The sequence below is a fragment of the Dendrobates tinctorius genome, unplaced genomic scaffold, assembly GCF_039654945.1.
Source record: "Dendrobates tinctorius isolate UK_male_01 unplaced genomic scaffold, ASM3965494v1 ptg000174l, whole genome shotgun sequence".
Lineage (NCBI taxonomy): Eukaryota > Metazoa > Chordata > Amphibia > Anura > Dendrobatidae > Dendrobates > Dendrobates tinctorius.
Window position 1 is genome coordinate 4,009,653 of NW_027361841.1, and position 15,463 is coordinate 4,025,115.

The 15,463-nt window shown below is 44.7% G+C and overlaps 1 long non-coding RNA gene across 1 annotated transcript; it reads right to left on the reverse strand.

Annotated features, from left to right (window-relative positions):
- Positions 1-7,050: 7,050 nt before the first annotated feature.
- LOC141054081 (uncharacterized) lies at positions 7,051-7,637 on the reverse strand. Its single transcript, XR_012221353.1, has 3 exons — positions 7,405-7,637; positions 7,263-7,322; positions 7,051-7,167 (listed from the first exon to the last, which is right to left on the reverse strand). It is a non-coding gene; the product is annotated as an uncharacterized lncRNA (long non-coding RNA).
- Between the last annotated feature and the right edge of the window lie 7,826 nt (positions 7,638-15,463).

Genomic DNA, 15,463 nt, shown 5'->3' on the forward strand with positions numbered 1-15,463 from the left:
CTAAAAACCTAATATATTTGTGGCTTCTACACCACTACAGTATAATGGAAGTTGCACATTTTAAAAATTTCTGGCAAATCCATAGGATACATTTGCATATGCTCAGCTCCCTCTATTAATTTCTAAGGGAGTCATGGGAAAAAACAGAAACAGCCATACCAGGACACGCATATCAGTGAATGGCCATTTCCATTCACTCTCCACCTTACAGTAGTTAGATGATCCTAATTCTAAAGATAGGTGCAGATCCAAGAAGTGAGACACCATTTATCAGACATGTACTGCATATACTGTTGATCATCCTTAAGTATTGATAATTAAATACCACTTTATGTAATATAATTTATGTGATTTGGGGCATTTCTGGTGAACAGGTGTTTTCACCTGAGTTTCACCAATTTGGAAATCAAGTTGTGGTTCGACCAATCTTTGCCAATTGCTTTTACCAAATCTATGGTTGTGTCACTACGTATTCTGTCCACATGGTAAGAACATTGTCAGATTGTATAGGTGAATGCACTCTTGACAAGGTTAACAGTGACTCTCTGTTAATTCAAGCATACTAGTCTAGAGGAAAAGACTTCCAAGAAAAATTTTTCCTTAATTACTATTTCTTGCAGAACAAAAGTATTTACTAAATCAGGATAGCTGACCAGTCTTCTTTATGTAACAATTAAAGACATAAAAATAAGAAAAAGACCTTGTAAAACACCAGTGCGTCCTAAAACGATTATTGATAAATTATATATGTGTGTACTCTACGTAAATACATGTAAATTACTTATTTTTACATATTTCTTTTCCTATAAACTGATACTAATTAAGTATAAAATGTAATAGTTCTGTTCCTTTTTTTCTGTAAACCACACCCCTGAAAGCCATCCGTTACCATAACCAGGCTTTCAATCAGCCTGTATAAACGATTGGTGGTGGCAGCGAGTAGTTCTGGGTTATCATGGAGTTAGCAGTGACCATACCAGGTTATGTATATATTCCAATGCCTTGGAATCTGAGGTGTATATGCCTTACGGTCACTATTAGTTCTACAATAACCAGCCATTAGCGGTAACAGCCACAGCCTCATCTCGTCGGTCAATTGTGTAATTGTCATCCTGACAATAAGAGGCAGCAAAGGACTTTTCATGACAAAAAGATAACAGCGTGGTGGGTTCAGCGAGAGCCCCCTGGCAGTGATCTTTGACACTGTCATTGTGCTGTAAATTAAACAAATAATTATGATGCTTCAACTAAATTTAGTGTTACTACTATTAGAATTATTATTTATATGGGAATGCACTTATTATATCACAAACATTAACTACAATATCCCCTTTTTATCTCTCTGGTCTCTCACCCTATGTGAATGACAGGAGAACTGTAACAACAATCCCTTTACATCTGACACTTGTGTAATAAGATTACATCAAGTTCAACAAGTTCAAGTACCATGTGGTTCTCCAGACAAGACATACATTAAATAATGCAGGGTCTGAAAGCATTGTGTGATAATATTATTCATGGAGCATTGGGTGCCATAACTTCATTTATATTTCATAAGCAACAAAAATCTAACATACTTTAGAGAAGTCCTTAGTCGCTGTTTAATGGCTTTGATGAGGGTGAACAACATCTAAACCATGAATATTCTCATTATCCATAATTTATTTCCAAATAATACGTGCACTATTCAATGTCTGGTGTTTCTACGTAATGCTAAATAAAGCAGACAGCTCTTGGTTGTAGAACGTAGAGAGATAACCGGAAAGAATTTATTCTCAGTAATGGTCTTTTTCAGAGTAATGTGCTGTACACAACACTGGCTCCTGAATACAATTAAAGCAATGAGAGATTGTCACAGAATGGAAGATTTCATTTCTTTCCCTAGCGCATTCATCTGACTGCTAATAGCAGGAGCTTTGCTGCAAATTTTTCCTACCAACTTACAAGAGTGCATGTTTTGTCTATTATTTTGCTCTACATTTTATATATATATATATATATATATATATATATATATACACACACACAGTACATACCAAAAGTTTGGACACACCTTCTCATTCATAGAGTTTTCTTTATTTTCATGACTATGAAAATTGTAGATTCACTCTGAAGGCATCAGAACTATGAATTAACACATGTGGAATTATATAATTAACAAAAAAGTGTGGAACAACTGAAAATACGTCTTATATTATAGGTTCTTCAAAGTAGCCACCTTTTGCTTTGATTACTGCTTTGCACACTCTTGGCATTCTCTTGATGAGCTTCAAGAGGTAGTCACCGGAAATGGTCTTCCAACAGTCTTGAAGGAGTTCCCAGAAATGCTTAGCACTTGTTGGCCCTTTTGCCTTCACTCTGCGGTCCAGCTCGATTGGGTTCAGATCTGGTGACTGTGGAAGCCAGGTCATCTGACGCAGCATCTCATCACTCTCCTTCTTGGTCAAATAGCCCTTACACAGCCTGGAGGTGTGTTTGGGGTCATTGTCCTATTGGAAAATAAATGATGGTCCAACTAAACGCAAACCGGATGGAATAGCATGCTGCTGCAAGATGCTGCGGTAGCCATGCTGGTTCAATATGCCTTCAATTTTGAATAAATCCCCAACAGTGTCACCAGCAAAACACCCCCACACCATCACACCTCCTCCTCCTCCATGCTTCATGGTGGGAACCAGGCATGTAGAGTCCATCCGTTCACCTTTTCTGCGTCGCACAAAGATACGGTGGTTGGAACCAAAGATCTCAAATTTGGACTCATCAGACCAAAGCACAGATTTTCACTGGTCTAACGTCCATTCCTTGTGTTCTTTAGCCCAAACAAGTCTCTTCTGTTTGTTGCCTGTCCTTAGCAGTGGTTTCCTAGCAGCTATTTTACCATGAAGGCCTGCTGCACAAAGTCTCCTCTTAACAGTTGTTGTAGAGATGTGTCTGCTGCTAGAACTCTGTGTGGCACTGACCTGGTCTCTAATCTGAGCTGCGATTAACCTGCGATTTCTGAGGCTGGTGACTCGGATGAGCTTATCCTGCGCAGCAGAGGTGACTCTTGGTCTTCCTTTCCTGGGGCGGTCCTCATGTGAGCCAGTTTCTTTGTAGCGCTTGATCATTTTTGCCACTTCACTTGGGGACACTTTCAAAGTTTTCCCAAATTTTCGGACTGACTGACCTTCACTTCTTAAAGTAATGATGGCCACTCGTTTTTCTTTACTTAGCTGCTTTTTTCTTGCCATAATACAAATTCTAACAGTCTATTCAGTAAGACTATCAACTGTGTATCCTCCAGACTTCTGCACAGCACAACTGATGGTCCCAACCCCATTTATAAGGCAAGAAATCCCACTTATTAAACCTGACAGGGCACACCTGTGAAGTGAAAACAATTTCCGGTGACTACCTCTTGAAGCTCATCAAGAGAATGCCAACAGTGTGCAAAGCAGTAATCAAAGCAAAAGGTGGCTACTTTGAAGAACCTAGAATATAAGACATATTTTCAGTTGTGTCACACTTTTTTTGTTAATTATATAATTCCACATGTGTTAATTCATAGTATTGATGCCTTCAGAGTGAAGCTACAATTTTCATAGTCATGAAAATAAAGAAAACTCTTTGAATGAGAAGGTGTGTCCAAACTTTTGGTCTGTACTGTATATTATATATATATTACTATTGTAATACGTAAATTTTAAGAACCTGCATATTTATTATTTGTTCTGCTAAACTCGCCTCCACGCATCAGGACCGTGCAGTTGTTTGACCGTGGACAGTCGACACCTTCTCTATCTCTCCTCGGCGGCCGACATCGTGACACTGTCTTGCTTTGAGTGGGGCTCTCCGTCTCCCGCCATACCATTCTCTCCAGGGGCGACATTCCCTCCAATTAGCAGGACCTTCGGTCGGGTCAGCAGTTTTTTTGCCATCGCTTTTCTCGGGTAGAGCAATTCCTGGACAGGTGTCCGACTCTTCTGCACGCCCAGCACTCACGTCTGTGTCTCTCTGGTGGGCACTTTGGTCTGGATCATCGACCTCGGAGGGAAGCATCTCTTATCTGCGGTTGCTCTTCACTCCAGGATACGGGGTTACACTCTGGAGCTGCCACTGAAGCCTTCTTCATGCTCCGCACCTCTCCTCTAATTCCCTCCGCCTGCTTCCACGGGTTACCTCGGGGTATGCCGCTGGTCCCCAAGACAGCAGTAAGGGCTTCCCCCAGACTCTCAATTTTATCCCAAATTCTTCTCATCTCCAGCCGTGAATCATGGGTCCATGTCGACTCTTCTTCATTCGGGCTGGGTAGTCTTCGCCAGGTGGCACTAGTCTCATGTTGGGGGGTGGTCTCTTTGTCTTGCACCAGTGGGCTGGACTCTACAGCAGGGGTTCTCTTGGATTCAGCCATTTCTTTGTGGATCCGCTTAATCTCAGGTCTTCCACCCATTGGGGGGCATCAGCCGTGGTGGCTGCTACCTCCCCACTCCGTACCTTCCCCACCGGCACCATCACTACCTGCTCCTGCTCGCTCGTGTGCGTTTCACTTCCAACCTCAGTGAAAGTCATGCCTGACTTCACGTGCATACGCTCTCGCAGGGCCTGCTTCATCATGACGTTTCCCAAGCCCGTCACCACCCGGTCTCGTAGCACATCAATCGGCCCTACACCTATGCCGTCCTTCCGTACGATGGCAGTATGGAGTTCCTGCAGGGCATTCATAAACTGCATCACGGTCTCCCCCTCTCTTTGAACCCGGTGAAACAGTTGCATGCGCAGCTCCCCTACGTCAGTGGGGTCCCCATGCGTCTCCTCGAGTGTCAGTAGAAATTGGTCCAGGGTATCTCTCGCCTGGGTGGGTCTAAGCATAACAAAGTCCGATGCCTCCCCCTCAAGGGCCATCACAGTTATTTCTGCCTCCAGGGCCAGCGTCATGGGATGCATCCACTGTCTGACAAGATATAGAATAAACGGGCACCAACCACAATATCAATTTAGGTGGGATCACCTAGTGCATATAAATGGATTGACATGAAAACACATGAAAAGAAGAAAGTATATGCACACAAATAGGGATCACCACAAAGATATGAAAAAAGTATCAATTTTATTAATGGACACAACAAACAGACACTTTGTGGTTAAAAACAATTAAAAAGTCTGAACAACCAGACATTAATAACAAAACAAAGACAATGGGTCATTTTAATAAATAGTTAAATGCTATGGGTCCCAAGACCAACCATACAGTGTAATGCCAGGTATCTGCCAGTTACCATAACCTAGGGTCTATCAAATCAATTGTTATGACAATCATGACCTTAAATCAAAAAATACCATATTATCAATAACTACTATGGTTACATAGAAATTCTACATATACCATGGACAGAAAATTGAATGCTTATCATGTTGCCAACACAAATAAACATACATTAATAAGTCCCTTTCCCTAGCATGATATCACCTGGTTTCTGAGGATGAACAAGCTACCGGGTAAGTTACATGGGACCCCCAAACCCACGCGTATCGACACAGTGATGTGTCTTTCTCAAGGTCCACCTTGAGAAAGACACATCACTGTGTCGATACGCGTGGGTTTGGGGGTCCCATGTAACCTACCCGGTAGCTTGTTCATCCTCAGAAACCAGGTGATATCATGCTAGGGAAAGGGACTTATTAATGTATGTTTATTTGTGTTGGCAACATGATAAGCATTCAATTTTCTGTCCATGGTATATGTAGAATTTCTATGTAACCATAGTAGTTATTGATAATATGGTATTTTTTGATTTAAGGTCATGATTGTCATAACAATTGATTTGATAGACCCTAGGTTATGGTAACTAGCAGATACCTGGCATTACACTGTATGGTTGGTCTTGGGACCCATAGCATTTAACTATTTATCAAAATGACCCATTGTCTTTGTTTTGTTATTAATGTCTGGTTGTTCAGACTTTTTCATTGTTTTTAACCACAAAGTGTCTGTTTGTTGTGTCCATTAATAAAATTGATACTTTTTTCATATCTTTGTGGTGATCCCTATTTGTGTGCATATACTTTCTTCTTTTCATGTGTTTTCATGGGATGCATCCACACCATCCCTCGGATGTGCTCCGTCCAACTCCACAACATAATATTGCTCCTGGAAAATTTAGGTAGATTATTTAACATGGCTCCCAGGGAGATGCTAGACCTGCGGCCTCCCCCAACTGCTTGGTCTGTCCGCTCCGTGCCGTTGTGCAACATCCTGCCAACTACGCCACTTGTAATAAACTGCAGGTACTGAGGATGTCGCCACGGATCTGAGACAGACCATGGGTTAAAGGTTTATTTACAAGGATTTTCTCTCCACGCAGGGAGGAGCAGTAGGGGGTTAAAGGTGACAGTATAAAACAGTAGAACAGCACAATGGAGCTGTAGAAAGCAACAAAACAGTTATGCAAGCATTGAAACGGTTAACCTCAGAAAAATAGAACTTATCTGTCTGGGGAAAGCTTGATTGAAGGGGTTTACTTCTCCCACGTTTGCACCAACAACAGCGGTGCTTGAGTCTCTAGAGTCTCTTTTCTAAATGAAGCTGGGACCTCAGGGGTTAAAGCCAGGAGCAGGGAGATGCTGCGAACCTGAGTCTCCCCTGCTCTGAGTGTCTATATGATACCCCGTGAAGCGAAAACAGCTGCACTCTGGGAAATTTTGATTTTCAATGCAAAAAAATTTTTTTATTATTGAAGACACCACAGGGGAATGGTGCGTTGAGGTAACATTTCGACCCTATGTCGGGTCTTTTTCAAACCTCACTAGAAGAGACACATACAAAGATAGACATTAGGATATATACAGTGATAATCACAAAAATGTACAAACTCTGTAGAGGTTTAAACAGATATACATATTTACACAATTACATATTTACACTATATACAAAATCATCATATACAGGATCGTTGTGTGCAAAATCATTATAGAACAAAATTGTACAAATCAATGAGTTAGCCCATAGGATGTTGGAGTTAGATCCGGTAAATATTGATTGAAACAGCTGTGGAGCTGGGTTACGGTGAGGCCGGCATAATGGAGCAAATCACATAAATGCAACATAATCAGGCAGTGCAAGCACGGAGACTGACCTTATAGCACAAGAGAAAAAGAAGCAATCACGGCAGTATGGATGTGCAGGAGGGGCTGAAAAAGGAGGAAACAAACAAGAGGTTTGGACCAGTATAGGACACTGCAGTAGGGAAAAGAAAGGGGGTAGGAGGGACAGAGGAGAGGCATACCTAAAGTGCCATATGTAGAAGTCCGGTCTGGCATGGACCAGGCAGAGGTCCTAAGATGAGCTGAGGGGACAGGTAATGCAAGAGTTAACAGCATGAAAGCATTCTAAAGTAGCTCACAGTGCAGCACTGGTGCAGGACATACCTGGAAGCGTGGGGCAGCTAGTGCCATCTGTGGTGTAGTGTGCAGGCACTGGTGGTCAGTGAGTTAAAGTAGCCTGGAGACCGGAAGTCAGTAGGAGTGTCTGAGGGGTGCTACTGTGTGGGAAACATCAGTGGTGTGTACTGAAGCAAGGCTTGTAGCGCTGTTGGTGGGGGCGCCTGCGCTGTGTGCTGAAGGTAGAAACTACAAGGAGAAGACAAGACATAAACAAAAGTGTGCCTGGCGTCTGGATGAAATGGATCAAAGGGATTGACAAGGAAATAAAAATAGAATGTAATACATCTGAAAAAGAGATTTATTACATTCTATTTTATTTCCTTGTCAATCCCTTTGATCCATTTCATCCATTTTTTTCCTCATTCATTAATTCCTTCTTTTAATGTTCTCCTCCCACTCCTCTATTACTTTTGCTCCATCTCCCGATCTCTTCTCCCTCCTTGTGTTATGCCCTCCTTCACTCCTCTCTCCTCATCCATCTTTCTCCATGGCTCAGCCTGACACTCCTTCCTCTCCCCCCTCCCTTCCCCCAGTGCTACTATGTAGACGCCAGGCACACTTTTGTTTATGTCTTGTCTTCTCCTTGTAGTTTCTACCTTCAGCACACAGCGCAGGCGCCCTCACCAACATCGCTACAAGCCTTGCTTCAGTACACACCACTCATGTTTCCCACACAGTAGCACACCTCAGACACTCCTACTGACTTCCGGTCTCCAGGCTACTTTAACTCACTGACCACCAGTGCCTGCACACTACACCACAGACGGAGCTAGCTGCCCCACGCTTCCAGGTATGTCCTGCAGCAGTGCTGCACTGTGAACTACTTTAGAATGCTTTCATGCTGTTAACTCTTGCATTACCTGTCCCCTCAGCTCATCTTAGGACCTCTGCCTGGTCCCTTCCAGACCGGACTTCTACATATGGCACTTTAGGTATGCCTCTCCTCTGTCCCTCCTACCCCCTTTCTTTTCCCTACTGCAGTGTCCTATACTGGTCCAAACCTCTTGTTTGTTTCCTCCTTTTTCAGCCCCTCCTGCACATTCATACTGCCGTGATTGCTTCTTTTTCTCTTGTGCTTTAAGGTCAGTCTCCGTGCTTGCACTGCCTGATTATGTTGCATTTATGTGATTTGCTCCATTATGCCGGCCTCGCCGTAACCCAGCTCCACAGCTGCTTCAATCAATATTTACTGGATCTAACTCCAACATCCTATGGGCTAACTGATTGATTTGTACAATTTTGTTCTATAATGATTTTGCACACAACGATCCTGTATATGATGATTTTGTATATAGTGTAAATATGTAATTGTGTAAATATGTATATCTGTTTAAACCTCTACAGAGTTTGTATATTTTTGTGATTATCACTGTATATATCCTAATGTCTATCTTTGTATGTATCTTTGTGTCTCTTCTAGTGAGGTTTGAAAAAGACCCGACATAGGGTCAAAACGTTACCTCAATGCACCATTCCCCTGTGGTGTTTTCAATAATAAAAAAAAATTTTTGCATTGAAAATCAAAATTTCCCAGAGTGCAGCTGTTTTCTCTTCACTGGATGACTGTCTGGACTAAGTTCCAGGTTCAACTTGCACCTATCTCATATCCACAGAGTGCACGCCTTGTCTGTATCACTATATGATACCCCAACGGTCTCTCCACAGGAACTATGCTGCGCACACTGGGAAGTCTTTCTGCCACACTCAGGGGCCCCAGCTTGTCACTGCAGTCTCTGGGACTGCGCTCTCGAGTCACTGTCTCTACACTGTCAGGCGGGAAGTCTCCTCTAGTCACAGAGGCTACCGGGTCCATGTACTCACATACGGCACTCTCTACACCTCGTCCTTTGGTCTCCGTCTCTGTACGGGAGGTTCTCGTTCTCTGGGAGCGCGGTGCTGCAGCCCGGCCTCTGTCCTGCACGCTCTGCTCTGTGTCAGGTGCGCTCTGCTTTCGCGCCCTTTTGCTGCACAGCTTGCTGTCCAGCACCTCTCCTCCCTTGTCACAGCCCCCCACGGTCACATGGTTCAGTCGGTCCGGACCCAAATTTCTTCCCCCCGGCAACCCTGCTGTCTGGCTAGGTGGTTCCGGATACAGAGCAGGAAAGGTAACCCCTTTTAGGCTCTTCTTCCTCTTCACCCTCTTACATGGACAAGAGGGAACTTTTGGGTCCCCTTAGCCTCCTGGGCCAGTGTGTGACTGCAAGCCCTGCATTGAATATAATTACCCCATGGTTCAATTTTTCGTAATGGGACTTACAAAAACCCATGTAGTTGCTACTACTGATGAGCTAATGTGCTCGGATAAGGTGTAATCCGAGCATGCTTGTGTGCTAACCAAGTGACTTTGGCGTGCTCGAAAAGTATGTTCGAGTCCCCACTGCAGCATGTCTCGCACCTGATTGACAGCTGCAACACATAACACATGCAGGGATTACCAATTTGTTAGGCAATCCCTGCATGTGTTGCGAATGTCTAAGGCCTGTTTCACACTTACGTTTCTGCAGTCAGTTGCCAGCCACCAAAAAGGCGGAGAACGGATCTCTGACCTTCGAAACAACAATGGGATCCGCCGATCTAGGAGCGTTAAAGGAACCGCAGTCCTGAAAAAAATATTTACCGGTGATGTAGCGGGGCCATGAGAAGAGAGCGGGGAACTCGCTGGCATGATCCGGTGATCGCAATTTGGATGTAGATCGCGGCCGGGATATGGCACGCGATCGCGCGTAAGTTGGAGCATGATCGCGTATGAGTTGGAGCGTGATCCCGCCGGAGCATCATGGGAGTTGGAGCGCGATCCCACCTGATCATCGCAGGAGTTGGTGCGCGATCCCGCCCGATTATCGCGGGAGTTGGTGCGCGATCCCGCCGGAGCATCGCGGGAGTTGGAGCACGATCCCGCCGGAGCATCGTTGGAGTTGTAGCGCGATCCCGCCTGATCATCGCGGGAGTTGGTGCGCGATCCCGCCCGACTCGCGTGATCACGATTATCGCAAGACAGAGATTTTAGCGGCTCTCGGGCGGGCGGTAGTTAAGGGTTAAAATGCTTCCCGGAGTGAAAATAGCGGACCGTCACTGCAAAAAAAGTTGCAGGGTCCGTCTCATCCGCCCGAGAGCCGCTAAAATCTTGGCGGATCCGTACAATAACGGGTGTGACGGATGACCGTCGGTCAGGATCCGCCAATAATGTAAGTCTATGGGTGTAAAAAACTGATCCGCCCATTTTTGGCGGATCCGTTTTTTTTTAAAATTGGTGGATCTTGACAGATGGGAAAAAACTGATGTGTGAAACAGGCCTAACAGGCGCGAGACATGCAGCCGCAGGGACTCTAGCATACTTTTCGAAATCGCCAAAGAACGTATTCGGAAAACACCTTACCAATAAAATACATTCTAAGAAACTGATTTTGATTTTTCGTTTTTACTTTGTCACATATAATACATGTGTCTTTTCTGGAAAAGGGCAAAAAAATGCATAAAGTCACATTGGCTTTTTTGCAATTCACACTGCATTTTTTGCAATTAATGTCAGGGTTTACAGTATTTTAATAGCAAGATTAGACCCATAGATAAGTCAGAGTGGCTATAAAAAGCCCTAAATAATATGTTTATGCAATGTTAATATTGGCTATAAATAATGCAGATATATACAGCCTTTGCCATTTGTAGTGAAGAACACATTCTAAAAGCACAAGAATATTAATAACACTCAAGGGAATTATATCATGCTTGAGATGTTATGCCCATGAAGGAAATATTGATCTATTTGCTTTATGTAGAATCTAATACAGTCCTGTAATAGAACTAATGTACTTCTGGAATTAAATGGGCTGCAGCTATCAGTTATCGGAGACCTGGAGGCTTTGTAGTAGAGGTTATAGCGAGCCACAAGCTACTATTAAGTATTAGTAGGACATTTATCCAGCTGGAAAATTCTCCTGTATTCAGCAGTTCCCTGTTGTACAGTAAATTATAGTTAGATTCGTATGGATGTGTCACGCTCACGCCCTGACTGGTGGGTGTGAGCCAGGGGGTTGTGGCCCCACTATGCCACAAACCAGACTACCTTGGAAGGGGCGTGACAAGAACAGCTGCCTTGGTTTTCACTGGAGCCTCTGATGGTGAGGTCAGGCTTGTGCGGCAGGCAGCTGCCAGGTGCCACTCCAGGGTGGTGTCTGGCTGTAGCTGCTGATCCCACTTGGGGAGACAGTGGCATAGCTGAGACACTATCAGGCAGGCATGGCAGAGACAAGAGCAGGCAGGTACGGCTGAGACACTGGCAGGTGGGCACGGATGAGACACTGGCAGGTGGGCACAACTAAGACACTGGCAGGCAGGTACGGCTGAGACACAGGGCAGGCAGGCACAGCTGAGACACAGGGCAGGTAGGAACAGCTGAGACACAGGGCAGGTAGGCCCGGCAGAAACACAGGGCAGGTAGGCACAGCTGAGACACAGGGCAAGCAAGCATGACTGAGACACGGGGCAGGCAAGTACGACTGAGACACAGGGCAGGTAGGCATGGCTGAGACACAAGGCAGGCACGGCTGAGGCACAGGGAAAGCAAGTGTGGTGTAAGAAGGAACAGGTAGAGACCTGTTCACACAGCAGGTGCTAGTACTGGTACAGACAGTAAAGAGTGGAGTATGACGGAACAGGTTTGGACCTGTTCACACAGGAGGAGCAGGTACGGGTACTGACAGAAAAGAGTGGAGTAGGACAGAACAGGTTTGAACCTGTTCACACAGAAGGAGCAGGTACGGGTACTGACAGGAAAGAGTGGAGTATGACGGAACAGGTTTGGACCTGTTCACACAGGAGGAGAACCGCAAGGCTACGGAGAAGAATAGTAGAGGAGCAAGAGGTTCTGCAGTAGCAGAACCAGAACCAAGCAGAACCGCAAGAGTATGGTGCACAGGCAGAGCCTAAAGAGTACAGAGCAGGCAGATTCGCAAGAGAGCGGAACACAAGCAGACAGGGGGGACACTGTTATGAATGGGTCACCGAGGAGAAAAAAAGCAACACACGCTAAGTCTCAGAAAACCAGAGAGGTTGGTAACTATGCAGATTGCAGATCCCTGATCTTAACACACAACTAGCAGCAGTCATGGAGCGTGCCTACGATGGTCCTGGACGCCTCGTCACAACCGGAGAGCTAAATAAGCCTAAAGTAATAAAAGAGGAAAACTAACTCCCCCAGAGCAGACCCCAAAGGAATGACAGCCCCCCACATGTATTGACGGTGAAGCAAGATGAAAACACAAAGGCAGAAAAATAGGCTGAGAAAACGATGGGGCCAAACTAACTTGAAAGGACAGGAAAGGAAAGATACTGTCTGCAATCTGCCAAAAAACCCTACCAAAATAATGTCCAACACTTCTGATAACAAAATTAACCCTGAAGTCACTAGACTTCTCCCACTATATCAGCACTCTGAAATATTCTGAGACATAGCAAAAAAGAGGCCAGTCTAATAAAGGACAAAAAGGCAAATTGGCAAATGCAGATAAATAAGAGTGGAAGTTCAGCACAGCCCAGCCGGGCTGGCTGACTACAAATAAACTGAGTTGACCAACAAGAGCAAGTGTGAACATTAGCAAAAACAAACTTAACTTGAGAAGACTGGAGCAGAGCTGAAGTCTAAGACCTGAGAAACAGACTGAATCATCAGCAACTGGATAGGGCGTCGGCTGTCTTATATCCAGTCTGATACTCCAAAGATCCAATCATTATCCTCCTCGTCAGGTGGCAGACCATTACCAATTAAACCAACCTCACTACCTCCTGTCACCACCAGAGGGAGAACGGAAGGAGAACTCCCAGCTGGTGGAGCAGAAAATGAGCTAATAACAGTACCCCCCCTTGAGGAGGGGTCACCGAACCCTCATCCATGCCACCAGGCCGATCAGGATGGGCCCGGTGAAAAGCACGAACCAATTTATTGGCTTGAATATCAGAGGCAGAGACCCAAGAATTATCCTCCTGGCCATAACCCTTCCATTTGACCAAATACTGGAGTCTCCGTCTGACCAAACGAGAATCCAATATTTTCTCTACCTCATATTCCACATTGCCTTTAACCAAAACAGGGTCAGGAGGTGCCGCCACAGGAACTACTGGCTCAACAAACCTCTTCAACAGTGATTTGTGAAATACGTTATGGATTTTGAACGTAACTGGAAGAGCCAATCGAAAAGAAACAGGATTAAGAATCTCCAAAATCTTATAAGGTCCAATAAATCTTGGCTTAAATTTTGGAGATGCAATTTTCATAGGAATATTCTTAGACGACAACCAAACCATATCACCAACTTTAAACCGGGGACCAATGGTCAATATGCCGGTTGGAAAAACGCTGGGCCTTTTCCTGAGAGAGTGACAACTTATCCACCACTTGGTCCCATATCTGCTGCATTCTCACAACCACAGTGTCCACACCTGGGCAGGACGAAGATTCCACTTGTCCTGAAGAGAATCGAGGATGAAACCCAAAATTACAGAAAAAGGGTGACATCAAAGTGGCAGAACTAGCTCTATTGTTCAGCGCAAATTCGGCCAAGGGCAAAAATGAGACCCAATCATCTTGATCAGCAGATATAAAACATCTTAAATAAGACTCCAGGGTCTGGTTTGTTCTCTCAGTCTGCCCATTGGTCTGGGGATGAAACGTGGAGGAGAAGGATAACTGAATTCCGAGATTGGCACAAAAGGCTTTCCAAAATCTGGAAACAAACTGGACCCCTCTATCGGACACAATGTTCTCATGAATCCCGTGTAACCGAACCACCTGTTGTAAAAACAAGGGTACCAACTCAGCTGAAGATGGCAACTTTGGGAGTGGTACAAGATAGACCATCTTTGAAAATCTATCATAAATCACCCAGATAGCAGTCATTCTCTGAGAGACAGGAAGATCAGAAATAAAATCCATTGAGATATGGGTCCATGGCCTCTTGGGCATCGGGAGGGGCATCAGCAACCCACTAGAACGAGAACAGGGTTTAGACCGAGAACAAGTCCCACAGGACTGTACAAAATTCCTGACATCACGAGATAAGGCGGGCCACCAAAACGACCGACTCACCAAATCTCTAGTACCAAAAATACCTGGATGACCAGCCAATGCGGAGCAATGGACTTCAGACATCACTCTCTTTCTCCACTGGTCAGGAACATACAAGCTTCCCATAGGGCAACGCTCAGGTTTATCCTCCTGAAATTCCTCCAGGGCGCGTCTCAAATCGGGCGAAATGGCAGAAAGAACTACCCCCCACCTAGGATAGTAGTAGGCTCAGTCACATTAAGAGAATCAGCAAAGAAACTCCTAGAAAGGGCGTCTGCCTTAACATTCTTAGTGCCCGGAAGAAAAGAGACCACAAAATTAAAACACGTGAAAAACAAGGCCCTTCTAGCCTGTCTAGGATTCAAGCGTTTAGTCGACTCCAGATAAATCAGATTCTTGTGATCGGTGAGGACCACAAATTGATGTCTAGCTCCCTCCAACCAATGTCTCCACTCCTCAAATGCCCATTTCATGGCCAACAATTCCCGATTCCCCACTTCATAGTTGCGTTCAGATGGGGAAAACTTTCGAGAAAAGAAGGCACAGGGATTCATCTTAGAAGTCACAGGGTCTTTTTGGGACAAAACAGCTCCTGCACCAATCTCAGAAGCGTCTACCTCCACTTGAAATGGAAGTGAGACATCAGGTTGCCGTAGAACTGTAGCTGAAGTAAATCTCCACTTAAGCTCGTGAAATGCTAAGACAGCCTCAGGAGACCAATTCAGCACATCAGCTCCCTTCTTGGTCAGATCAGTCAGTGGTTTGACAATACTAGAAAAATTACCTATAAATTTACGATAGAAATTAGCAAAACCCAAAAACTTCTGGAGAGCCTTCAAAGAAGTAGGCTGAACCCAATCATAAATGGCCTGTACCTTCGCCGGGTCCATTTCAATAGTCGATGGAGACAAGATAATCCCAAAAATGAAATCCTCTGTACACCAAAGAGGCATTTTGATCCCTTAACAAACAGGGAATTCTCCC